The 25,451-nt window shown below is 39.1% G+C and overlaps 1 long non-coding RNA gene across 1 annotated transcript in view; it reads right to left on the bottom strand.

The window, feature by feature from the left end:
• Positions 1–16,930: 16,930 nt before the first annotated feature.
• LOC112650791 (uncharacterized) overlaps positions 16,931–25,451 on the bottom strand; it is a 42,982-nt gene continuing 34,461 nt past the window's right edge. Inside the window, exons 3-4 of the long non-coding RNA XR_004810459.2 lie at positions 21,378–21,442; positions 16,931–17,340 (exon numbers count right to left, since the gene is read on the bottom strand). This is a non-coding gene — a long non-coding RNA (uncharacterized LOC112650791). The remainder of the gene's footprint in view (positions 17,341–21,377; positions 21,443–25,451) is intronic.

Consider the following 25,451-nt stretch of genomic DNA (forward strand, 5'->3'; position numbering starts at 1 on the left):
AATCTTTTCATTTCTGACACCATGGGTGGACCTTGTAGGCCTCGTGCTAAGCGAATAAGTCAGAGAAAGACAAATATAGTATGAACTCTGTTGTATGCGGAATATACATGTAACCAAGCTCATAGATACAGAGAACAGGGTAGTGATTGCCAAAAGCAGGTGGTGGTGGTGGGGTGGTGGTTCAGAAAAATGGGTAAAATGGTTTTGCTTTTGTTTAAATACATTGAACAATGTTTTTTTAAATAGGCAGAAAGAGGGGTAGCTGGGTGGCTCAGTTGGTTAAGCATCCAGCACTTGGTTTTGGCTCAGGTCATGATGTCAGGGTCATGAGATGGAGCCCTGCATGGGCTCCTGCTCAATGGGGAGTCGGCTTGGGATTCTCTCTTCTTTCTCCTTCAGTCCCTCCCCACTCCCCTACTCTCTCCGTATCTCTAAAATAAATAAATCAATCCTAAAAATAAAAATAGGCAAAAAGAAATAATGCTTTAAATATTTTTTTTTTCCAAATCTTGTTGTGGATTTACTCATTGGTATTTGGTATTTGGCATTTTGGGTGTTCTTTATTTTACTTATTTAATTAATCAGTTTATTTATTTATTTAAGATTTTATCTATTTATTCATGAGAGACACACAGAGAGAGAGAGGAGAGACACAGGCAGAGCGAGAAGCAGGATCCCTGAGGGGAGACGGATGTGGGACTAGATAGATCCCAGGACCCCGGGATCACGACCTGAGCCAAAGGCAGATGCTCAACCACTGAGCCACCCACGTGCCCCCTAGGGCTCTTTATAATTTAAAAAAATCTCCTATTCTAACTCACTTGGCTAGTATATAGAAATATTGGTGATTTTTTTTATATACTAAACTGTGTCTAGTAATTTCACTAAATTCTTGTTTTAAGAATTTATCTGTAAATCCTTTTATGTTCTTCAGGTACAAAATCTGCCTTTCTTTCTCTTGTCACACACACAGAATGTGGCCATAGACTAACGTATGCCATGTGTTCAATGCCTAATAGTAAATATTAAATATAAAACCATTCCGGTGTCTCACCTCCTCCCAAGGTTCGGACTACAGCTTGAGCACTTATATTCTGAAAATTTTCCCAAATGATTCTAATGTAAAAGCCTGGCTTGAAGCACTGATTTATACCATTGAAATGATGTAAAATACAAATCAAGTTTCTGTATAAATGAAGCCCTATATGTATTTTGCTCTTACCTGTCTGAGTAACTGAGGCAAAAACATTCATTGCTCTAATTTCCTTTTTACCCTTGATTTGAGAAGGGGAGATTAAAAAAACCAACCAACCAACCAACCAACCAACAAGCAAAACCCCCCCCCCAAAACCCTAATAAAAATATAAATAGTAGTTTTGTTTGTAAGAAGAAATGCAACTTTAAAGGTGAGATCCTTGCATTTTTTTTTTTAAAGGATTGTGGTAGAGCAAGCTAAGAAATAAATGTCTGGAGAAGAGGTGGCTCTATGTTTTCTCACTTGGCCGAAATCTTAACAAACAACAAGCTGCAATGAGTAAATCATTTGTAAATGGATGAGACTAGGAATCCAGATGTTTGGAAGCAAGATACTAGCTGGTAATGTGCTGTAGCCCATCATCCAGGCCCTTCCTGAGGGAAATGATAGCAAAGCCAGACTCTCTGCTTTCTAAATATCCTCTAGAAACCAATCTTGTTGTCACCAACATCACAACTTTGTTTCAGCTGGCAATTTACCAACATCTGCTTGGCAAAGACTTTTTTCCCTTCAGCTCTCAAATATATATTTTCCCATTTGGAAGAACTGAACCCAACACACAGCAAGAAAAGAGTATTGAAAATCACCAAGGCTATATTCCAACCCATTCTCAGGAAAACCTCCAATCTTCTTAGTCAAAGTATTATTTCTACCTTCCAAATCTTGGCAGCATAAATTATCAGTGAGTACATCACTGGAGCAACGCAAAGGAGTCGAGACGTATAGGCATGTGGAGCTAGGCAGGTAGTCCTCAGCTATTTCAAATTTTGTAGAGAGGAGTCAGATGCAGAGGTTTTAATCGATGGACTATCAAAAGCTACATTTCACTGGCATTTCACTGGGTTTGTGAATTTTTAAAATGAAGTCATTGGCAGAGGGAAGATTTACTAAATGTAACAAATCATCGATAACATCCATTACATTTTGGCCGGAAGAGGGTCAAGCACACCTTTTTTTGGGTTTTGGACCACTTTGATGATTGCCAAAATCGTTCCATCAGTTGTTGAGTGCGTGAGCTGTATTTATGAGGAGAGGAGACAGAGCGTTTCTCTGGCAGCCCAGAGGCCAAGTTGGACAGATAGATCACTCCAGTATTGTACAAGCCAGCTGAGAGATAATTAAGTCATTTGAATGTGAGCTTTCCTGGCTTCTCGTTCTCATTTTTTTCCCCTTGTCTCTTCTTGGAAGCAAAAACCATGGCTCTTGTCCCGTGTCCTTCCCCCAACCCTTTTTAACATTCCTTCCTGCCTGCAGGAATTCTCTTCTTATCGAGGAAAAAGTGTTGAGAGAAATTATTAGCAAAGATTCAGAAGAGAAACCTTAGGTTCCTATAGAGCCTTGTAAAAAATGTTTTCCTTAGCCCTATATTATCGAAACATGACCCCTTTTCTGTACCACTTCCCCTTTAGACTGTAAATTCCTCCAGGAATTACATCTTTGTACCCCTTACAAAGGTGAAGTCTTACTCATCTTTGTACGCCCGGCCCCCAATCTAGTAAGTGATGAGGAAATGCTCCTTGAACCCAAGGAGATGATCTGACCCCATTATTTTATTTTCTGGAGAAGGAAACAGACCCAGAAGGTAAAGCCATTTGCCCAGGTTTCCAAAACAGTCAGTGGTAATGTCCCTTTCCCCTGCAGAAGAGTTTTAAAGAACAGTTTTTATTTTATTTTTTTTCTATCATAGACTATTTGCTCACTCAGTGCTGTGCACGCTCAGCCAGAGAGGAACACATTAAACATATGAGACCAATTGGAGACACCATAAGAGATTTTGGGCAGTGGGACCATCATTTGGCTGGTGATCCTTGGCTCTCCGCATTTCGTTCTCCTAGTCCCAGATGGTAGTGTGATTCCACATGCCCAGAGCCTGGCTCCGTGGGTTTGCCCCAATTCAGTATCACGAAGATAAAGTGATGCAATTTGGGTGGGACAAATAATCTGGAACCTTCAACATAAAGAATCCGGGCTCCTTTAATTAATGAAATGCATTCGTATCTTGCTTATACAAAGAAAGGCGAAGTGCAAATCCACTCTATATTTTTATATCTTCAAATCGAAGTGACTTAATAGTAATTGAAGACCTTTTGGTATTTAAAACCCTTTTTATTTATCCAACAAAATCCTATCAGTTCCCCGTTTGTACGTAGTAAACACGTACACACATACAGAAATATTAATTGTTTTAATAATGTTAAATGTCTTAAAATCAGTATTGCTATTTAGAAGTTTCTCGTACATGGGCTGGAATGTCAGTCACTATTTTGTTACTCTTAGTCTCCTAGGTGATACTATCTTCTAAGACATTATTTGGGAGTATTTCATTACAAGTTTATTCCCCTCGAATATGTAAAATGGTTTTCCTACATAACTAAAGGTTTGATTTACTTTCTATAAAAATAGGGTGTATTATTTGAAATAAAAGACGTTGGTTGTTTTCCAAAAAAATTGGTATCAACTCTTTAGTTCACATCCAAGCTATAATACAGCATTGTTCCTGTTTTGACTGCTGTTTTGACTTAAACAGAATCATTCCCTATTTAATGGCCAACAAATGTTGAATTTGGAGATAGAATTACATACATTGGATTAAATGCAGTATACAAATAAATACAGTATGCTGCTGTTTAAGGACTGCTGGTGCAATCTGCTGCCAATTCTTGCAACATGAAATCCTACTACTCCTCTACTAAATAATAATATAGGCTGGAGGTGCGCCGGAGAATAGGAGGTGATGCAGCTATTGAAATCAACAAAATCATGCATCCAGTCACCAATTTGGGCTGGAAACTTGCCAAGGTAGATTTTATTTTATTTCTTTAACTACTGTTAAAGCTGCCAGAATTAAAATGCACGCGCACACACGCACGCATCCTACCGATAAGGACAAAAATCAACAACAGTCAGGGGGTTATGAACTTTTGGATTCCAGTTTTTTTCCTCATATATTCTACCCTAAATTGCTGTTTGGATCATTTCTTTGTCTTCATTATCAAGATACCTATTTGAATGCAATGGAACTACTTTTAAAGATTTTTAGGCAGTATTTCTCTTTCTGGCTAAAGGCCAATATATAGGTTCAGGTCTATATTGCAGCTTCCCAGTTGGTAAAGCTCCATATCAAATTTGAATAATTTAAAACCAGGGGAAATCTTCATAGAAATAAAAAATGTTGGGGCACCTGGGTAGCTCAGTTAGTTGAACGTCTGACTCTTGATTTCTGCTCAGGTCATGATCTCAGGGTTGTGTGATTAAACCCTGCATTGATCTCTGAACCCAATGGAGAGTCTGCTTGAGATCCTCTCCCTCTCCCTCTGCCTCCTCGCCACTCTGCTTATCCACTTGCATGCTCTTGCTCTCTCAAATAAATAGAATAAATCTTTAAAAAAAAGAAGTAAAAAACGTTGCAAAACTATGCCTCCTTTTCCCCCTTAATAAGCAGGATATAATAGATTCAAAATGTATATCACCTTGAGTGCTTTGTGGTATTTGGGTAGGATTTAGCACAAACAGAGATTCTTGGCATTTCTATGAGCTTTTATTTCTATTATCTCCAATACTTTCAGATTTCAAAGACAGTTTTGGTGCTAATTACCAGATTTTGACTTTTATGAAAACCCCACACCACATGTCCTGATTTTATAGTTGCATGTGGAATCTGAAATGTGGTTTTATCAAAATAAACTCACACTTTGGTGTGTGGAATTTCACTTGTAAAGTAGAGATCATAATTTCAAAAACAAACACAATTTGCACTTGGTTTTGCTTGAAAAAATAAAACGCTTGGCTGTGATCAGATGAAAAATGTTTTACTCAAGTACTAGCTTTTCTCTGAAAAGCATCTCCAGTCAGAGCCAAGTGGTCGTGAACAGTATCATCTTCCATGCAAGCACCTTGGCATCTCCCTACTTAATCAGTATTTTAAAACAGAAGGTTCCCCCCCCGCCACCCTGCTCCTTACCATTATTTTTTTCTTTTTTAGACACTTAAACATCCATTATAACACTTTCTACTTGTTTGGGTCAAGAGAAGTGTTTGTAAGAACCCATTACAGGAAGAAAAGAAGATTATTAAATTACTAATTAAGTCAAAGAAAAGAACTGAATACACCACTGTCCAGTGCAGAAATACCCAGTTATTTCTCTGGCAGGCAGTTGGTATAGGGGAGGACAAATCTGTATTTGAATTCCAGCTCTGCCTCTTCCTAGCTTTTTTACCTTGAGCCAGTTACAAAACCCCGCAATACCTAAGCTTCCTTATCTAGGAAGTGGCAATAATTAAAAGAGTAATTTGGAAAATGAAATGAGAAATGAGACCTATAGCGTTTCTCTAGTTAAGTACCTGGAATAACTGACAGAGAAGCTCCTGGTGCTTGTGACAGCATTTTACATTCATGGAAAAAGAACACAAACAAATGTCATCAAAACACTTGAGTTTCTTAGAGTTTCAAGCTTATATATGTGAAATCTGAAAGCAGTTTGTGCCGGTTGTGCCTATTATCAACTCTAAAAAATTCTGATAGCGTATGCACAGACGCTGTTCCTAAGGAATTAGCCCTCGTGATCAAGCAGGCCCATACCCAAGAAGAGAAGAATGCAAGAAAAACCCCTACAAGAAAAGGGACATGCATTTGGGACTTGTTTTGTTGTCTATAACACACACACACCCCTGGAGGCCTCTGAGGGGAGTATAGAGAACGGAGAGGTATAGAGCGTGGTCCTATTGTCAACAGGTTTGGGTTGAGAGCCACTTCTACTACTTACTGCCATAAAGCTTTCAGCAGACCAATTAACCTCCCAAAGATGAATAGTAGCATTTATCTCAAAGAGTTATTTTAAGAATCAAATGAGATAACACATGTAAATTCTTAGCAAGGTCCCTGGCAGGTGATAAACACTCAAGAGATGGTTTAACTCTCAACACGATTATTAGTCCTTTTTTTCTTTATAGGGCTCTTTCTTGGAGGCACGTACTTGCCTTTCTGGAGGGAACATGAATGGAATAGAATATACTATTATGCTTTTGAAGTTTCTCTTTCTATGCAAGACCTTCTTCATTTTGCAATGATACTGTTCTAGGGTGCCCATGGCCATGTAGACAGTAACCTTCCATCTTGAGAGGACTTATTGGGTCTTAACTCATCGAATTATTTAAACATGATAATCAACCTTCAGTTTCCTTATTTCTTCATCTTTGACATCCTATAGCAGTGTGTACTAGGAGCTGTAGGCCTTTGGACTTCATCATGAACAACCTTTTTATGAGTCTGTTGTTAAACTCTTTATCTTTATGAGATTTATCAAAGTGAGTAACACTGCTAGTTCTGTAAGAGTCTCTTACTCCATGAATGATTTATAACAAAGAGGAGCTACTTTATTAAAAGGTTCTTGTGCTCCAGAGGCTCTTGTGAGCTCAAAGAGCTAAGAGTTGCCATTACTGCATTAGAAGAAATACATGTTTATTCATGAGAAATAAAGAAGCCATGGGAAGTTTATCAGTTGGTTGGGTAGTCCCAATTTTTTCTTAGCGTTCTCTCCCTTTGTTTCTTTTCCCTAATCGCTTTCATTTATTCATTCAGCAAATATTTCTTGAATGTTATAATGTCCTAGGCCTTGGGGGTACAGGTGGATAAAACTGGCAAAGGCTCTGTCCTAAACATGCTACTAACGGTTCTCAAAGTGGGCCGCACATTAGAATCATGTGGGGACCCACACCTCTGATGACATCAGAGTCATCTGGGTGTAGTGAAGAAGACCTTGATGCAGAAGGAGCTTATTTCTACTTGGTGGGGGGGGGGGGGGTTGAAAAGGAGGTCAGTATGTTGGACTACAGTGTTCAAGAGGAAGATGGTAAAAGATGCGTGTAGAGGAAAAGCAGGGGGTTGATTTCAGTCCAATTTTCCCACATTCAGAACTGCTACTTAAAATAAAACTGGGTTTAACAAGGCATTTATTCAGATTATCGAGTGCAATCCTTTTTCAATTTTATAATGAGTGAGATATTAAAAAGAGATTTTTGAAGGACTCGTGCCTCATTTCAAATAAATGCTATAATTTGAAATTTGCATAATGTGGTCTTCGCATTAATTTTTCAACACAGGGAAAAGGGGGTCTCAAATATCCAGAGTGAAATTTTTTTTAATCGCTTGAACTACAGATGCCAATTCTTTTTATCGCCCTTCCCTTGCAACATTTTGCTAGTAGAATATTTCTGATATCTAAATGCCATCAATTATTAAGTAAGGGCTATGAGCACGCATTTCCCTTTTACTTGGCTCTCTATGCATAGTTTTCTAAGTCCATTTGTTAATTTATCATGTGGCCTCAATGTCATCACTTAGTTACTATGAAGATAAGATGATAAAGTAGAGAAACATGACTGTGCTAAAAGTGTGGGATTGGGGAGATTCATCAGTATCATTTTGCTATGTACATTTTCCAAGAATGTTACTTAAAATCATATCTGGATGAAATTATGAGTTGTGATGCTTTTAATCTGCAGCCATGATGTGAATCTGACTTTATTTGATTGCATGTTTAGAAGGATGGATGCATGCATGAAAAAAAATCATCTAATGGTCTATTAGAACATTGATTTGCTTGATTCATTAATACATAATGAAATCTACATTGCAAGGAACTACCGAAACGTATTTCTTTGGCTACAATTCAAGAATGCTTATACGATTGGAAGGATTATTTTTCCAGGAGAATAAAGTTTAATAGTAATCAGATGTTCACTCTGGAAGCACAGGGATAGACGTGATATTGTTGGAAGTGATATTTAAATGTTTACCTCAGCCTGTTGATTTTCCTGCTGCAGAACCACACCACTGTCCAGAATATTTAGAAGAGCAAGTCTTGTTTTTCTGCGTCTTTCTAAGTAAACTTCTTCCGGGGGTCTGAGAAGCCTGAGAGGCTGGCGTTCAATAGAGAAGCCCAAGGAAATCATGATAATACCTACTCACTGTTCTAGCAACATGAACCTAAGTGTGGGGCTTTGCATCATACAGCTCCGTTGGACTGTGCTTGAATTATGCTCCCATTTGTGCCATCCAACAGCGCTACTTAAGCAAAAGCATTTGATTTCTGTGATATATTCCAATCTGTGAGATTTTCACACTACTGCTAAGAGAGTTTTAATGTATTTTTAAATGTTGTACTGTAGTCAATTGGCTACCAGGTGAATCTATGAGCCATGTTTCCTCCATTTAACTGGAGGAAGTGTGAAAGAGACATACTTGATAATGGAGAGGATGCTAGGTTTTAGAAAAATAAATGGAAAAGAAAATCAAGGGAAAGGAATGTCTTGTGCTAGAAACTGACAGCAGGAAGAAAGAATGAAGTCTTGTCAATTCTGTCTCCTTAAATGTCTTGATTCTGATGGGATGGCTCCCCAGGCCCTCCTCTACTTGACCTCATTCATTCATTTATATGTAGACTCAGTGTAGACACTGGAATCTACATATTCCTGGGGTGAAAGTAATCCTACCTAGTGTTCTGTCTGTTTCTTCTCATACCTCCTTGATGCCACTGCTTCAGTTCTTCCAAATTTTTATCAATTATATAATTGTTCTTGCAGACTCCAGTGTTAATCTTATTTGCCCCACGCTCTGCTTCCAGAGTGATCCTCCAGGATAAAATCCAACTTACATTAGGGGTACACTGAGGTTCCTTTATAATCTGGGTCCGGTTACCTTTATGGCTTCTTTTGCTCCTGGCGGTCTAGGTTTCAGGAGTACTTATTTGGACTTCCATCTAACACTGATGTTCCTCCTTCTTCCTGGTCCTTTGCAGACTCCGTACCCTCAGTTAATATAAGCAGAACATCAGGACTTGATCAGAACATCAGAACATCACTTCCTCCAGGAAGTGCTCCCTGAGAACTCCCATCCCTCCCATAAGAGCTCTGTACAACCTTATTAGAATATCCACTTAGGGGCATTTTAGTCATCTATTGACTGGTGTGTCCTGCCTTACTAGATTTAATCTCTTGAAAACTTGGATTGTGTTTTTCTTTCATCTTAGACGACCAGAATCTCACATAGAGCTTGACATCTATTAATTGCTTAGAAGTCATTTGTAGAAAAAATGAGCAGATGACTGAATAGACAAATAAAGAGTGAATGAAGGAACCAGACAGGAATAGGAAGGTTCTGGAAAGCGAGAGAGAAGGGAAGAGAGAGAGAAAGAAAGACAGAAAGAGAGAGGGAGGGAACGAGCATGTGCATGTGTGTGTGAGGGAACAGATTTATTTTTAAGATTTAATTTTTCCCCTCAATTTCTTAGTTTAGAATTTCATAATATTTTTTATTGTGCTGTACAAATTACAGTATCTTTCTCTTGGTCTGAAGTTGGTAAGAAACACGTAGGCTACATACAGCCTAGATATAGCCTATGTGTCCTTCACCAGTTTGACCAAAAATAGCCCTTTCTTCCCTCTTTTGCTTTCTAGAATATATTATATATAACACATATATCTGTTATCAGAGACTTGTTCCATGAGCACAATAATAGTTGCACTGATTTGTCTTCTTCTGAAATAATTTTTTCTTCTTTTTTTATAAGATACTTTTTTAAAAAAAGATTTTATTTATTTATTCATGAAAGACAGAGAGAGAGAGAGACAGAGAGAGAGAGAGAGAGAGAGGCAGAGACACAGGCAGAGAGAGAAGCAGGCTCCATGCCCGGGAGCCCGATGCGGGACTCGATCCCAGGACTCCAGCATCACGCCCTGGGCCAAAGGCAGGTGCTAAACCGCTGGGATCCCCTGAAATAATTTTTCTGATGCATATTAATATTCTAGGACTTCCATTATTTCTTTTTTAAAAAAGATATTATTTATTTATTCATGAGAGACACACAGAGAGAGGTAGAGACACAGACAGAGGGAGAAGCGGGTCCCTGTGGGGAGCCTGATGTGGGACTCGATCCCAGGACCCCAGGGTCACACCCTGAGGTGAAGGCAGACGCTTAACTGCTGAGACACCCAGGCATCCTGACTCTTTATCTCGGGAAGAAGTGTATGTTCGAGTTTCCAGATAACTTCAAAACAGAAAATACAGGACCTTCAGGACCTTTTAATAAACCACTATGCAACTGTTAATGTTTGGGTGTGGGCTGACCCAGACTGAACTCCCAAAGTATCATTGGGGTAATTGAAGAGGTAGCAATCAGTACCCCTCCCTTTTATCTTGTCCTGTCAATAATCTACGTTTCCTTTTTTTTTTTTTTGGATCTACATGAATCCTAGTATAGAATTGTTCAAATTATTAAATCTTTACTGGTAAAATTCTATCATGGAGCCAGCTGCCTGTGAAAAAGTAGATGGGGAGGCCAAAAAACGGTGAGAGACATCACTGAGAGGCAAAGCGCAGTGCTATCCCTATGTGCCCCAAAGATTGCTCTTTAAAAGACAGGCTGTTGAAAAGTGAGGATCAAGAAAGACCCCCCCTGCTAAGAATGTGTAACAGATCAGTTTATTGGAAACTGCACAGTTTGAATGTGCTTGTGATGTACTACGAAACCCCACAAATGGCAGACGCACGCTTTTGGTTCTACCCACGACTGTGGGTTCTACCCTGATGAGGGTCATCCGGCTGCTTTGTTGTGCTATTTTGCAAGTGCAGGACAGATCATAAAGGATGGTTCTAGCGTAAAAGTTGACAAGAGTAGACTTGGACTCAGACAAACATTATTTTCACTTCTGTTTACTGCTGAACTAGTAACCATGCAGCCTGGGGGTGGGGGGGGGTTGGGAAGATACACAAAAATGGACATAGCTTTTCAGTGGTTGCCCAGTTCCTCTCCTCTTGGAGGAGCACCTGAAATTCAGTGATCAGTGTTTTTAGCCAAGAGGATTTTGTTCTGGAGCTTGGGATCAAAGGTGTCTGACTTGGCTCCCCCATGGGCTGGAGGTGCAGCTGTGTCAGCACTCAAGTGGCCTGACTCAATACTCTTGAAGACAATTCTTACTACTTGCTGTTATAAACTTCTGGGGCCGGTGCTGCGGTAATCTAACGACAGCTATACGCCTGCCCAGGTATTTCAGTAATATATTTTATTGCTCCAAAACCATCCCTGGGCCAGTGAATAGGACAGATATGAACAGAAATGGACCTCAGTTCCTAAGGTGGAAGTAGCCAAGGGAAACTCGATCCATTATATTTTTATTTTAGCTGGGTTTTTCTGGTTGCCTAGTAGCCTTACTTCTCAATTTTTGTTGGGGATATCTTGCTCACCCTGAATCTTGCCCCTGGCTCTGTGCTGATTGCTTTAGAAGGGGGGCCGCACTCTATTTGGCTGGTAGGACGTGGGGATCCAATCTCAGAACTTTCACTGGCGGCATCTCACTCACTCTTTCTTGCTGGCCTTGGACGGAGGGTGATATGGGGCTGGAGTTGTGTTGGCCAACTTGTCCAGAGGACACGAGTCTTTTTTAAGAACAAAGCCGGCACATTGGAAGAGGAGTCCCAGGGTGGAGACAGGACCCCTGTGGCATCATTTAAGCCTCAATCCAGTCAGTTCTACCCTTTTGCTTGTTCTTTCATGGGTTGATAAGTCTTGTATTGACTTAAGGAAGTTTGGGTTGAGTGTTTGTCCCAAGAACTCTGCTTGTAGAGACCTATTGTATCTTAATAGGTGCAGAATGCCCACCCGAAGGAGTATCTGTGGGTCTGGGTCTTGCACAAAAGTGCTGTATACATGCACTATATTTGCTGTCTTACCTGTGACCCTGTCCATGTTCCCACCAATGGCAGCAATTGTGCACCTCCACCAACCATCATCCTATACACAAACTGCCCAAATGAACGGGCTTCATGGACTTTGTGACTCACCGGTCTTGCTGGTCTGCTGCTTGTAAGCTTTCAGAGCTTCAGGTGGCTTTACTTCCTACCAGGGCTGCCACGGCCAGCAGCCCAGGCCTCAAAGACCCCACCAAAGAGGCAGCAGAAGTGCTGGTGTGTGAAAACCCCAGCAATCGTGTTCTATGAGAGCCAGAGATGATCCGAGTCATCTGAACAGTCCTCCAGTGCATCTGTCTCGTATGCTGCGTACGATTTGTGAGAAGTATCCCTCCAGTTTTCCTATAAAACTAACATCAGTGTTTACCTATAAACAGACACAGAAGTCACTGCCGACTGTACTCTGCTTTGTATACAATCCTATTATATAAAGAGCTCAAGCAGCATGTCTGTCTGCCTAGATGTGTGTGTTCTCCTTCTCCAGCTGCCAACCACCTAAATTATTCAGCAAGCCCTGATCATGCCAAGTTTTTAGTCAACAATGGAGATCCTGCCAAAGAGCTAATAATGTTAAAAAAAAAAAAAAAGCAATGTTTGTGACAATTAACAGAGCCTGCAGCCTGCAATGCGCGTTGGACTCATTTGTAAAGGAAAATTTAAATGATATGCTTCATTATAAATGGTCCCATGCAGCACATTGCTAATCAACCAAAGCAGCTTCTTCTTTCTTCTGCCCCCCACCCCCTCCCCACCCTTCTTTCCTATCTGATAAACCCAAATGGCAGCACTATGTCAAGGCTCTTGGCCACTGCTTGCTGTAGCTATAAACGTGGTGTGGTTATCTATCAGTATTCTAATCAGCTTAGATCAAACTGAGTAATTAGCTCTAACGTGGATGAATAGAGCACCAGCCTCTTATCTTGTCTATTAATAATCACAAGTATAACTTCACAGCCAAATCAAGAGGTATGTTACTGTTCCCCTGAGAGCCTGTTTGGGTAAAACCCCCTGTGACTGCACCAATCTAAGTAGTGCAGATGGGACAGTGAGCCCATAATGACGGGCTGACAGCTGCCAAACCGAGCCATTCCTCCCCCACTCTTGGCAGAGAGAGAGAGAGAGAGACAGAGAGAGAGAGGGAGAAAGAGATTGATTGGGGAAGTGGAGCTGATTCTCCATGCTAAATAACTATTATTTCCCAAATAACGGTTTGAGATAAAGGGAGAGGAAAAGGGAGGAGAGGGGGCAAGAAGACGGTTGCTAGAGCTCCAAATTCCAGACTCAGTGAATGAGATGAAGCTGCACAGCCCAGCCCGGCTCCTGCCGGGCACCTGAGCACCACGTGCCTCTGCTCGCTGTTCCTACCACTCAGACGTCTCACATAACTAGGTTTTCCAGGCCACGAGCGTGTTTCCTTTACAGAAGTGATCCCTTTGCAAGTGTGCCTTTTGAACGTAAAAGGTCACAGTAGTTTATAAGAAAGGACATCATATTTGTAGTGTCTTTCATTTGTACAAACAAGTTCTCTTGTTCACTGGGGCACCTCTCCCACCTTGCTTTAATTCGTACGTGTCAATTTGTTGAAAGCTGTAGGCCTTCTCCTCAGAAAAATAATGCTTATATGGAAATTTACACAAAAGTTTGCATAAGGATTCATGGTGGGGGGGGGGAGTGGTAATCACAGTCTTAAGACCATCTGTGAATTTTTAAGGGGTCTATAGGCACCAGTGTAAGAACACCTGGCTTAAGCGTGGAAACTAATAACGAAGATTTCAAGAATAGAAGTAGAGTTCTTAATTGTGGTGTGAACTATATTTTCATGAAGCATTTGGTCCATGTAGCTTTGGTAAATCGGTGTTTCATGGGGTGATGAGATGGGGGCTGGGACTTCCTAGTCCGCCATCCTGTTGGTGCCACTCCTAGTCAACTGTGTTTTAAATGCTTACGTGTAATTTGAGTTTTAGAAATCGGGAAAGTATTTTCCATTGAAACAATATTGATGAAATTCCATCTGCCTATCCATCCATCCATCCATCCATCCATCCATCCATCCATCCATTCATCATACTGCTCCCTCTCTCACCTGCTCTCCACTCCACATTCCTACTTGGACTGTGTGTTGGGCATACAGGGCTGAACATCTGGGTGATTAAGAACCTTACAGTCCAGTGGAGTTTAGCACCATGTTTAAACGTGTTTACAACATAACATGAGAAAGGTGATCGCTCTGCTAGTGTCCACCTGTTGCCACAGGAGGAAGTAATTCATTCTGCTCAATCATTGATGAGGGGAGAGAGAAGTGGGCGGGGGGGAGAGAGAGAGAGAGAGAGAGGAAGAGAGAGGTTACCATGAAGGGATTTCCAAAAAAAGAGCTAAGGTGCAAGTTTCCTTTTAAAGGACGAGCAGAAGTTCTCCAGGCCGACCAAGGGCATTCCTTCCATACAGAAGGAGCTTGAAGATATGCGCAAAGACGAGGAAATGGGACACAGCATGATGCACTCACAGAACTGTAGAGGGCTTGGCACCTGTGAAGGTGTGTGATGTGGTGCAGAGTGTTGAACAATGACACGATTCAGTAGCCAGGCTTAGACTGCAAGTGTCTCATATGCTTCGTCATCTCAGTAGGCCATTGAAAATTTACTACCGAGTTTTAAGCATACAAGGAACAAGTGTGTCTTGGAAAGATTATTTTGAAAACTGTGGAAAATGTTTTGGAGGCCATGGGTCTTTAAATAGGCTATAGCCCCAGGTCTTTCCTACACAGGTCTATTTAACCCCAGTAAATCCATAAGGAATCACGTTTGTTGGGTGTAGGGTCCAGTGTGAACAGCAGACAGATGATCGTGCTTGGGCAACAGGAGGGTGGTCAAGGACATTAACAGGTTGTCAGTGGCTTGGTGGGAGGAAAACCTGACTTAAGGGGGTTGAGAAGAGAAAGGGGTGAGAAAGTAAATGCAGATATGAGAAATGACTGTGTCCTAATGATGGTGAGATGAACCAACAGAAAGGGGAAGATGATGATGCAGGAAAAGAATCTCTTTGTGGGAGTGCAAACCTTGAGTTGAAAAGGGCCAGGGCTAGAGTCTGGTGTAGGAATATAGGGATTGGTTTTACTCGGGGTATATATGTATGTTTCGCCCATTCGTTATACCTAATGGAAAAAATCGGGTCTGGAGTTACAGATGAGAGAACGGAGAGAGAAAAATAAAGCATGACAAGAAGGTCATCTAGAAACTACAAGTGACTCTGACTTCCCCAGTGCCTAGCTAACCCTTCAAACTCTCCTGGGGTCCCCTCTCCACTCCCAGGTCCTCCCTCAGGCTAGGAGATTCACCATCAGTTACTGAGATTGGACTTGCTCAGAAAAGTTAAAGTTTTCCAGATGTACATTATGGAGAAACTCAAGGTGAACCTGAATTTCTAACCCCTATTGATGATTTGATCTTTTAGCTGAGATGCTTAAGGGGATCTTTCTTTATATTTGAAATCCAGTTCCTTTACCAGACAATATTCATTTGTATCATTTTTTTTTTCCTGTCTGGAATATAGTTTGCCTTTTCTATCTAAAAATTCAAACCCTTTTTTCCTAGGACATTTTCTTGTTTTAAACTTTTGACATTTTTATTTCATTTGTTCGAATTTTTAATTTTTAGAAAGAATATCAGTGATTCATATATGGAATCCCCTTTTGTCATATTTGTACCTATTATTGTCTCTTTAATCATTTTTACATCCAAGTTCATTTCCACTTATTTTTGTTCAATTCTCTCACTTCTGATTTCCATATACCTAACAGTACCCTCATCACTATCTACCTTCTCTTGAGTTGCTTATCATGTGACCATTGGTTCTAGTTCTCTGTTCCATTCCTCATCTTAGGCTTTGTTGCATTATTTATATATCCTTCAGGTACGTTTTATCCTGTCTTTCCTAAGTTCTTCTACTGAGTTCATGGAAACATATTTAATTATGGTTTGATCTGTTCAATGGTACTTACAAATATGTAACCATATATATATAAATTATGTAACTATATATAAAATTATATAAACGTATAAAATTATATAAATATATATAAAATTATAAAATCATACATAATGATTATATGTAATTTTATGCTGATTGTTCTTTGCCCTTTCTATATCCTACTACTTATAGTATTTTTATGTAGATACTATTGTGATAATTTTGGATAGTCATTTTTGAATTATAGGAATACTACCTGAATCTTTTATTTATAGGAGCACAATGAGGGGAACAGATTTATGGGGTATTCTGGGCTGATGTTCTTGGCTTGTGTCGAAGACTCTTGTGCATATGTGTATGTGTTGGGAGTAGAGGTTGTCCTATATTTTATTCTGAGCCAATAAAAACATGTAACTCCAGGGATGCTTATAATTTAGAATCATAATCCTCTAGGAAGACTCACGTATAGACTGATTCCTAAAAAAAGAGGCTGAACATACATTTCTTCATCTGTCCACCTAGCTACTTTTCATACCACACTGCACATAGCACATCCATGCACAATGTATCTTTGGCCCAGTAAATACTTTTGCTTCCTTGTGCTCATCATCAGGGTATATTAACTATTTTGGAGAAGTGGGTTCCCCTTTTTTCCTTTGAAATTAGTAGTTGCCAATGCCTTGATTTTTACTTTTCTCACTTATTATATTTGGGGACAACACATAACACTTAATCTCATTTGAGAGAGATTTTGTCTTTCTACTCCCACTCCCAGAGAACCTTAATCCTATGGAAATAAAAATTTCTTTGTACATTCTATTTTAAAAAAGCCTTCTAATTGTTTAGGAAGATTTCCAAGAGGAGAAGAAGACACATGGTATTTACTCCGACATCATCAAACCAGAAGTCAGAAATCTTTTCCTAATACTTGTTTATTGCAGAAGATAGTTATGCTTGAACTGGTATCTCAGAGTTTTCCCAGTGTCGTGGAAAACTGAGGGAGGAGAATATTTGGGCCAGGGGCACTTTTAATCTTTTTAACTTGACATCTGGCAGAGAGTAGCCATTATATTTATTCATCCAGTGGGTGTACTATGTTGTTCAGAATTTATTTTGCTTAAAGAGAAAGAAACCAAAGTCAAAATATTTTAGCCAAAATGAGGGATTTGTTGCTTCATATGATCAGATTATGGGGAGATCAGAAGTTGAGTTGGCCTTGTGAACAAATGGAGCTGGAGACTTGAATGCTATCAGGCTTTCTTTTGCTCCATCTCTCATCCTTGTTTCTTTTTGTGTCGGTTTCAATTTCCCAGACCAGCCAAAGCCATATAAAAGGATCAGTGATCAGTAGCTCAAACTTGCATCTTTATAGTATCTTGAAAGAAAAAAAAAAAAAAAAGACTATTTTTTTTCTGTCAACACCAGAGTGAAAATTCCCCTGGAGGAACAATTCTGATCAAGCTGGATGGATCCCAGTGCCTGTGTCTTGGAGCTCTTACTGTGGCCAGACTTTGCCTTATCTATTGTCCAACCTCTACTCAGGAGTGGCACTGTCTATTAGTGGAAGAAGGTAGGGGGGAGGAAGGGCTAAAAAGGCCATAGACAATAGCCACTGCACAAATCTAATTATGGTTGTAAGGTGCTGTTGAATTGTTGCGTGTTTTTTTCTCATGCTGCTTTTCCAAGAACCATGTTGTATTACTTCAAGTTTCCTCTGCGTACTTACACAAATACTTGCAGGAGCATACTTTATCGTTATCTCACACAAATGTGACAAAGCTATTTTTCTTTGAGCTGATAGGAAAAGCATAAACACATAAATATGCATTCATTTGACGACTACTTTATTCCTTTTAAAACCACTTAAGGTTGTTTCTGGCCAGACTGACTATTCACTAATTGAGACAAATGCTGAAGGGGGCCCTCCAAAAGTACTACTCAGTCCCTAGAAATGTAAAGAAGTCCTTTACTAAATACACACACTTTAGTTTATCTCAGTAGATAAGAATTGAGCAAGAAAAAATGGTTATACCATTGCAGGGACCTGGGGGTGGGGTGGGGGAAACTAATGCAAAAACCCACCCCGTTTAATTGCCCAGGATTCACTGAGAGATCAGAGTGTGTCTTTGCTTTTTTTTTTTTTTTTTTGGTAAAGATAGATTTATTTATTATTTATTTATTTATTTATTTATTTATTTATTTTAATAATAAATGTATTTTTTATTGGTGTTCAATTTGCCAACATACAGAATAACACCCAGTGCTCATCCCGTCAAGTGCCCCTACTTTTTATGCTATCAAAACAAAAGGTGACCCATGGAATTTGTAAACCATCTTTATCTTTTAGAAATCTCTTTAAGTACATTTCCAAAGTATTGATGCCTATATGAAATACTCTAATTTCAGAGTGTGCGACAAATCAGCAGCTAAAAGAAGGCGAGATGATTGCTAGCTCTCAAAAGAAAGAAATATTTGAATTTTATTTTATTTTATATTGCTCCTTTGAATAGCAATGTAACTTCTTCCCAATCAGTCATGGAGTAGTTTCATTCTATTTATCAGGATAATGGAAGTCTCAAAATTTCTTCTTTCAGGGAAAAGCAGCTGGAAAGAAGTAAAGTGAGCAATGTTTTCTTGTTCTTTTGTGAATTTTATAGAGATAGTAACTTGGCACAGACCCATGTTTCCAACATCTTACCCCTAAGGAGCTAGTTAGTGTTAAAAAAGAGAAAGAGAAAAAGAAAAAAAACCCACTTGGGCAAATGCAAGCACCAATTCCCTCTCTCAAAAACAAGGGAAGGGGAAAATAATCCATTTTTTATGGTATATTACCTACAAGTGCAGACATGACTTTGGTAATCACGCTTTTGTTGCACACAGACTGTAAAATATTTATGGAGACAATGTGATTTGGGTCAAGACATTAAATAAAGTAAAAGTTGCTTTATTCAATATGTGATGAACAGTATCCATATTAAAAACCATTGGGAAAAGTGTTCAAATGAAAAAATATGCTTAAAACAAATTCATCTGTTCAATGTTCATAAATGTTTTAAGAAATGCAGACAAACAAGTCTTGAAATCTATATTTACTGTACACAGTTGAGAAACTAATAGTATTTATTTAATCCAGAGGGGGAAGTGACTCAAAATTTGGCTTTTAATGATCAACAGGAAATACTTTTCCTAAGAAATTACCGAAGTGTTTGTTGTCAACCAAGCTACAATAGGGTTATCACTCTTCTCCTGGCAAATTGCTAATGCTATTAGACTAGCATTGATTTACAAAGGAAAGGTTTCTTCCAGACCTGCAGAAAATCTTAAGTCCTGACTAAAAATACTGTCTAGATAGAAGGAATGTGTGTGAGGAATGCAAAGCCGAGTGTTTACTTGAGGTTTGGGTATTGCTCAATGGCTATTATGCAGCAAATTAAGTAATATATTCACTCAGGGATATTATCTAGTGCTGATTAGGGTCAAACTGTGAGGTCTTGGTTCTGCTGGGTCATTCTCTATGTGTGTTTAGGATGAAAAAGAAAAGCAGCTTGATAATTTAAAGAGAGAAGTAAAATACAGCCACCCAGCTTAACCGTCTATGAAATCCGTCCTCTGGAGCCTGAGCTCTGAGTTAGCCAGTGAATTTAAGGTCGAGTTGATTGTCACTGTTTCACTCATTCACTCATTCTGTGCTGGCTAATTATTTTTAAAGATTTCATTGATTTATTTGAGAGAGAGAGAGAGCTCACAGGCTGGAGAAGGGGCAGAGGAAGGGGAGAAGCAGTCTTCCCACTGAGTAGGAAGCCCGACGGCAGGGTGGGGGGAGCTCAATTCCAGGACCCCAGGGTTATGACCTGTGCAGAAAGCAGGCACTTAACTGACTGAGCCACCCAGGCATCCCAGGTATGCTAGTCATCGGTGAATTACTTCTTTGAGAAAATCAGTTATCCATTTCCACCAAAGCCAACTTCACATAGGTGTGAATCCAAATTCAGCCTTAAGAACTATGCAAATCAGTGCATGCTTTACTTTCTTGCTTGGGTAAATAAAGATGTGGAATAGCCTATATGACTTGGTTCAGGCAAATTCGAGGCAAACTTTGAGAAATCATATCAATAATATAAGCCAACATTTATTAATAGCCAATAATATATTGCCTCTTGGGCTCATTCTACCTGTCAGGCACTGTTCTAGGTGATCAAAGCAGTTAAAAGAAAAAAAAAAAGCAGTTCAAGTAATGTTTTGCCTTGAGTGAATCATAAAATTTAACATAATATAACATAACAGAAATTATCCATTTTTTGGTCTACTCCTTACGGGTGCAAGCTTTATGAGACATTATCAACTAATCATAGGTGTGATGACTGTCTGTGAGAGGTTTCATGGAAGAATAAGGTGAAAAGAAGCCTAAAGAATCCATGCAAAAATAACCAAAATTATTGGCACTCAAAGGAAATCTAAATATCAAGTCCTAGCAATTGTCCCTTAGCATTCTGAATACCATAAGGATCTGAGGTTAAAAAGTGAAGCGTGAAGAGACAGAAAATTTTTATAGTCTGCTTAAAAAAGACTTTCTGTCCCAAATCCTCCATGTGTCTGTGGTTCTCCCAGAAGAATTAGAACAAAGAGTGCAACAAAATAAACTAGTATCTTTAATTTTCCTTTATTGGCAACTTTTTTTTTTTTTTCTATTCCGGAGGTTGGCAAACTATGGTTCATGAACCAAATCCAGCCTGACGCCTGCTTTTATGTAGCCTGTAGCTAGTCGTGGTTTTTAAAACTTTTTTTTTTAGTTTAAAAAATGGTTGGAAAAAATGCATTTCATTACATGTGAAATTAAAGATAATTCAAAATTCATTATCCATAAATAAAGTTGTATAAGAACACAACCATGCTTGTTCCTTTATGTATTGTCTATGGTGCTTTTGTTCTAGAACAGCAGAGTTAGGCAGCAGCAAAAGAGAATGTCAGGCTTGCAAAGCCCTAAAATATTTTCCTCTCTGGCTGGCCATCTAAGAAAACATTGGCCAATCCCTAGTCTAACCCAATCAAGTGATAGGTTCATTACTCACTTGTACTAAATCCAGCTAGTTGTTTGGGATTCATCCTCAACGTGATGCATCTGGTTGTCAAGAACTGTGAAGTGTTAGATATTTTACTCCCCTTGTAAACTCATAAGTTGACCTGACACATTTCATTAATGCAGGTAGAAGCCATGACGCTCCTGGGTGGGGAGCAAAAGGCAGTTGATTCCTCACAGTTTTAGCAGGAGCCAGAGCATCAGCATTTCTGAGCTGGTTCTCCAGGCCCCCAAGGCTCAGGTGAGGTCTGCATGCACGGCCAGTGGGTTGCATTGCAGGGAAAGGACTCTGAGCTTAAGGAACCAGAGTCTCTTATAATTGGTGGTACATGTACCTGAGGTTTACTTCGGAGAAGAATGATATTTCTACCTCCCAAGGCTGGTCACACCACAACCATCCCTGAAAACAAAGGAACAAAGGGAAGTCAGTGCCTTCCTTGCCAGACATGGAGAAATACATGAGAGCTATGCTGCATCAGGTCCAACACTGATTCTTCTCATTACCTGTAGCGATGAGACCAAAGAAACATTGCAAAACTGTTTAGGAAAATAACTAAAAAAAAAAAAATTAAAATTGTACTTGACAAATTCCAACAATGCAAATACTTTTAATTTTTTTTTTCTATAAACGTTTAGCACCTAAAGGGTAGGTAAAGCAAAGTGAGAATTGGATGTTTTTATAAACATAGTTTGCGAATGCACATTCCGGCCAATAGAGCTCAAGATCAAATGTCTCACTATTTCTAATAGGTGGTGAGCTTTACAGTTTACATTATAGTGCAATTATTTCCCCTCCCTGTGGTTTTGTTTTCAGAGTGGAATTTTATTGTTTGGTAGAATTTAGCAGTCTTCCAAAAAAAAAAAAATGCAGGTTACTCTTATTATTGTATTTCCGTGTGGCTATTAGAATCCTCATAGAAATGTTTCAGTCTCTTTATCTCCAAAGTAGAAATTCATTGTTAGCTCATTGTTTACCAGCATGTGAGGGCACTAAACTACGGCCCCAGACTGGAATCCAGGAGCAGAGGAGTCAAGCTGGCAAGGCGGCTGCATCAGAATCAGAAAATTACAGGAGAAATGTCTTTCAAAAGTACAAATGCTTCCCTTCCCAAACACCACTTTCTGTCTTAGAAGGAAAAGAATCTTAAACCCAGATAGGTAAATGATATTAAGGGTTTGACAAAATAACTCTGGAGATTCAAGTCCATTTAAAGGAAGTGATGATTATTTCCTAAGTATGTTGAAAAATAATTTAATAACTTAAAATATAATAGAAAATGACTTTGCTAAACATGTTACCTGCTTATTGTCTGAGAAGCAGTCTTTTCTGGAGGAATCAGTCAATACATTTTATGTTCCTTTCCACTAACTAGATCGTCCTTAGTCTCTGAAAGGCTGACTGCCTTGAATAGATGCCATCAGGTATAACCCCAAACTTTTTGTGTATATTTTCATCTTTGTCTTCTTTTTTAACCAACGTTTTCTTTTCTGGTTAATTATTATTAAAAGTAAATAGAACAATTTTTAAGACAAGTTAGTCTCAATGATGAATAACTCACTACCCAAACTGTCCTTTTAAAATGGTCATTTTATTTTATTTTTACTGCAAATTTAAAAAAAAATGTTAAAAATCGAAACTGCCTGAAGTCATATAATTGGTGATGCAAATATATTTTCTTTCTTATCACTCTTACTGGATGGAAGGCGAGTTTTGAGATGCTTTAAATCACAAAGCATTTAAGATATGCTGAATTAAATTTTGGATCACCTTGGCGACAGTGTTCTGAAAGGAGGTTTTATATCATTAGTTCTAAGAAACTTAGTGGTAGGAATGGCTTCTGATCAGTTCTTTGAAACAGTGACAGGTGGAGGTGGAAGTGAGAAGTCTGGGACATCATAGAATGTATTTGGGGTAGTTTTTATTAATCTTGAATTTGAAGAATGTCATTTATACATAATATCTTGTATTTTGTGGTAACAAGAATTTGTGGTAGTATTTTCCAGTTAAATACATTGACCTCCTTTAACTCCCAGCAATCCTGCTCCATCCGACTGGCAGAGAATAGAAGCTGGATGACCAAGGCTTCATGTTTTTAACCTTCTAAAAGATAGAGGCTGTTCAACCTGGAGATCGCCATCAGCATCTGAAATTTCTTCTTCACCTACATTTTATTGGAGGAGGTCATCTTGAAGTTGGTGATAGGGAGAGGATCTTAGCAATGTTACAGGATAAGAGTTGTTTTGTTTTGATATGAACTTTGGTTCAGGTGCTAAGTAGTACACACACCATTTTCCACCCAGAAGACATTACAGTGGTAGACTATGATATACGGGAGCTTAACCATTCCAAATGGATTCCATTCTAGTCTTAAAAATTATGCTATTACTTGAGGATTAAAAATGACTTATAGTCTCAGTTTTTGGCTTCACATAGAGAATCTTAAGATGCACAATGATTTAAAAATATTGAGAGTTTACAGAGATAAAGACATTTTCTTATTATAAAATTAGTTGGTGGATTTCTCTTTTACCCTTAGCTAAATTTTCAAAAGAAATCTAGTTACATTCCCAAACCTAGCTGAAACTGTATAATTATCTTTGTAATATTCCACTGTTAGAGATTTGACATAGAGATGTTTGAGAATTGAGACAAGAAAGAGAAAGTAAAGTAGTAAGCAAGTATATTAAAGAACTGTGCTTCTTACAACTCTTAAATTTTTTCTGATTTTGTATTGCTGATTTTACGATTCAGTAGTGTTGAACTGAATTTTAAAATATTGCGTTTTAACTAACTATTTCTACTGTGTTGTTAGATTGTGCAATACAACGATTAATCAAAAATGGACTTTGCCTTAGGGGACCTGGGTGGCTCAGTCAGTTAAGCATTCAACTCTTGATTTTGGCTCAGGTCATGATCTCAGGGTCCAGATCAAGGCCTGCCTAGGGCTCGATGCTGGGTGTGGAGCCTTCTGAGGATTCTCTTTCTTCCTCTCCTTCTGCCCCTCTTCCCACCTTGCTCACGCAATACTCTCTCTTGCTCTCTTTCTCTCTCTCTAAAAAGAGGAAGAAGAAAGAAGGAGGAGGAGGAGGAGAGGAAGGAGAAGAAGGAGAAGGCGAAGAAGAAATGGTCCTTGGCATTGGTGGGCTATTAGTCTAGGAAAATAGACAGATAGATACACAGATGAATAATTGCAATATATTAAATTTGTGCTAGCAGATAAATTCCCCTTTCTATATTTTTAATATTGTAGTAGGGACTCAAACAGTTGTGGAGGGACTGTTTAGGAACATGCTAAAAACATTGGTTAATTTGACATGGGGAGGGGAGTGCAGCCCAAATAGTCTTCAGAGAGGAGGTGCTGATTGAAGCCATTCTTGAGGGCTGGCTACAACAAGCTAGAAAATATACAGATGTTGATGGGGCGGGGCGGTTATCTAGGAGAGCACTGTAGGTAGAGAGAGAAGCAAAGAAAAAGACACAAAATAGGAAACAGTAGTGCAAATTCTCCAAGAAATTTAGTATAGTTTGAGCAGAGAGTCTGTGTTTGAGAGAGAAATAAGGCCTGAAAGGTGCCAGAGACAATAGCTTAAAGGGCCTTGTATCCCATTTAAATCTTTGGATTTAATCTTGAATGAGAAAAGGAAAACACTGAATTATTTTAAGTTTAGAAGGGATGTGATCAGCTTTATGTTTTAGAAAGTTTAATCATCATGTTGTCATGAAGGACAGATTGGAGAAGTGGCAAACCGAAAAGCTGGAAACTAACCGGGAAGAATTTGTAAAAACTCTGGCATGAACCAAGGAAGCACCAGCTACGATGGAAAGCATAGGTCATATGGAGGTATTTAAGGGCTAGAGTGAATGGGTTTTATGATTGGTTAGATGTGGGTGTTACAGAGAAGGACTAGGATTAATCCTAGGGCAGTAGCACCATTAACAAACTTGGGGAACCAGAAGTTGATCAGTTTTGAGGGGAAAATTGCATTATACATTATGGAGCATCAAAGTACAACTATCCAGGCTGAAAAGACAATTGGAATGGAAGCAGTAGCAGTCAGACAGTTTAGGTTATGGTGAGTAACAGACATCCCTGAAATCTTAAGTGACTTAAAAACAACACTTCTATTTTCTGCTCGTGTTATGTATCCCTTTAGTCTTCACTCCTCGAAATCAGATGAAGGATTCTTCATCAACTGGAAAGTTGCTGGTCCTTGAGGAGGAGCTTTATAAAATTGCAGACTGTCTTTTACAAACGTCTCTCTAGAAGTCACTCTGGCTACAGTTCTACCGGCCAAAGCAAGTCCCACAGACAGGTGTAGCTTCAAAGGAGTGGAAAAACACAATCCCATTCATGTACATATATGCCTAGAGGAAAAGGGAGGAACCAGGACATACGTGGACATTGACA

Source organism: Canis lupus, chromosome 29 (genome assembly GCF_003254725.2).
Source record: "Canis lupus dingo isolate Sandy chromosome 29, ASM325472v2, whole genome shotgun sequence".
In the NCBI taxonomy this organism is placed as follows: domain Eukaryota; kingdom Metazoa; phylum Chordata; class Mammalia; order Carnivora; family Canidae; genus Canis; species Canis lupus.